This window comes from Dipodomys spectabilis, unplaced genomic scaffold (genome assembly GCF_019054845.1).
Source record: "Dipodomys spectabilis isolate Male_0828 unplaced genomic scaffold, ASM1905484v1 ptg000038l, whole genome shotgun sequence".
In the NCBI taxonomy this organism is placed as follows: domain Eukaryota; kingdom Metazoa; phylum Chordata; class Mammalia; order Rodentia; family Heteromyidae; genus Dipodomys; species Dipodomys spectabilis.
In genome coordinates, this window is record NW_024870715.1 from 1,963,052 (window position 1) to 1,965,188 (window position 2,137).

The window sequence follows — 2,137 nt, forward strand, 5'->3', positions numbered from 1 at the left end:
TCAGCTCAAGGCGAGCGCTCTACCACTTGAGCTACAGCGCCACTTCCGGTTTTCTGGTGGTTTATTGGAGATAGGAGTCTCATGGACTTTCCTGCCCAGGCTGGCTTTGAACTGCGATCCTCAGATCTCAGCCTCCTGAGTAGCTAGGATTACAGGCGTGAGCCACCAGCGCCCGGCGTTTTTGCAACTTTCTAAGTTCTGTTTTGATATCCTTTTTCCTTTTTAAAGTTTTCATCATAGAGCTGTTTCACTTCTTTGGTTAAGTTAATTCCTAGGTATTTTATTTTTTGTGGGTCTACTACAAAAGGAGTTGCTTTCCTGATTTCAGCCATGCTTTTCTCATTGTTGGCATACAGAAAAGCCATTGATTTTTGAGAGTTAATTTAATTTTATTTATTTATTTTTTTCTGGCTACAAGTTTATTCAACACAAAACAATCTCCATCTTTACTGTAGTGTCTGACCACATCCACAACCAAATCCACCTCTAAACTGGAATTCAGTTGCTGACCCAGACCCAGCCTCAGCTTTCTTGTCAGCACCAGGAGGCACAGCACTCTGTCTGTAGGTGTCTCTTTCAGCTTCTACTCTTGCGAGTCTAGTGGGCCGCTTGCCCTCCAGACCTTTTGGCAGAGGTCTTCCAGTCTCAGGTCGGCTGTAGCACAAAGTAGCAGGCACAATCTCAGGAGGCAGGTGGAGGTAATCAGAGAGATACTGGATACCCTCGTTGCTTAGGTACCAATAAAAATGCCTCCAGGCAAACTGTTCCTTCACATAGCCCCGAGACTTGAGAGACTTCATGGCTTCATGACTTGAAGGTTGGGCAGTTGCTTGTCTTCCAGTTCTGGGTGCGTGGGCATGTGGACACCTTCTTGGCCACCATAACCCCCTCCTTAAAAAGGAGTTCATAAATGGCAATCCAGTTTTTCTTGGGCATCAACATCATGGCGGCTTCAGGGTCCAAGGCCGAGGCTGGAAGGTGAGGGTTAATTTTATACCCTGCTACTTTGCTAAAGTTTTGAATCAGCTTGAGTAATTTGGGAGTGGAGTCCATGGGATTCTTTAAATACAAGATCAGGTCATCTGCAAAGAGGGAGAGTTTTACTTCATCTTTCCCTATTTGGATCCCTTTTATGTTCGCATCTTGTCTTATTGCTGTAGGTAGGCATTCTAATACTAGATTGAAGAGAAGTGGAGAGAGTGGACATCCTTGTCTCGTTCCTGAGTTAAGAGGAAATGGCTTTAGTTTTTCACCATTTAGTATAATGCTGGCTGTAGGTTTGTCATAGACAGCCTTTATTGTATTGAGGAATGTTCCCTGAATTCCTAATTTTTCCAGAACCTTCATCATAAAGGGGTATTGGATCTTTTCAAATGCTTTTTCTGCATCTATTCAGATAACCATGTGGTTCATATCCTTGCTCTTGTTGATGTGATGAATTATATTAATTGATTTGCATATATTGAATCAGCTTTGCATCCCTGAAATGAATCCTGTTTGATCGTGGTGTATGATTTTTTGGATGAATTGTTGAAGTCAATTGGCCAAAATTTTGTTGAGAAGTTTTGCATCAATGTTCATCAAAGATATAGGTCTATAGTTCTCTTTCTTTGATGAGTCCTTGCCTGGTTTGGGGCTGAGGGTTATGATGGCTTCATAGAATGAGTTGGGTAGTGAAGGTTCTCTTTCAATTTCATTGAAGATTTGGAAGAGTATTGGTGTGAGCTCTGCTTTGAAGGCCTTGTAGAATTCCACTGTAAATCCATTTGGTCCTGGGCTTTTCTTAGATGGGAGGTCTCTTATTGCTGTTTCTATTTCAATGCTTGATATGGGCCTGTTAAGATGGTTTAATTTATCTTGGTATAGTTTCAGCATGTCGAGATTTGCTAGGAAAAGGTCCATTTCTGCCAAGTTCTCAAACCTATTAGCAAAAAGGTTTGAGAAGTATTCCCTTATAATGTTCTGAATCTTGGTTGTTTCTGTGGTATATTTCCAGTCTCATCTCTGAGTTTATTTATTTGGGTGTGCTCTCTTCTTTTTCTGATAATATTTGCTAAGGGTCTGTCAATTTTGTTAATTTTTTCGAAGAACCAACTCTTTGTTTTGTTGATTCTTTCTATTTTTTTTTTTTTTTTTG

At 40.8% G+C, this 2,137-nt stretch overlaps 1 pseudogene; it reads right to left on the reverse strand.

The window, feature by feature from the left end:
- Positions 1-400: 400 nt before the first annotated feature.
- LOC122106124 lies at positions 401-966 on the reverse strand (annotated as a pseudogene).
- Positions 967-2,137: the final 1,171 nt, after the last annotated feature.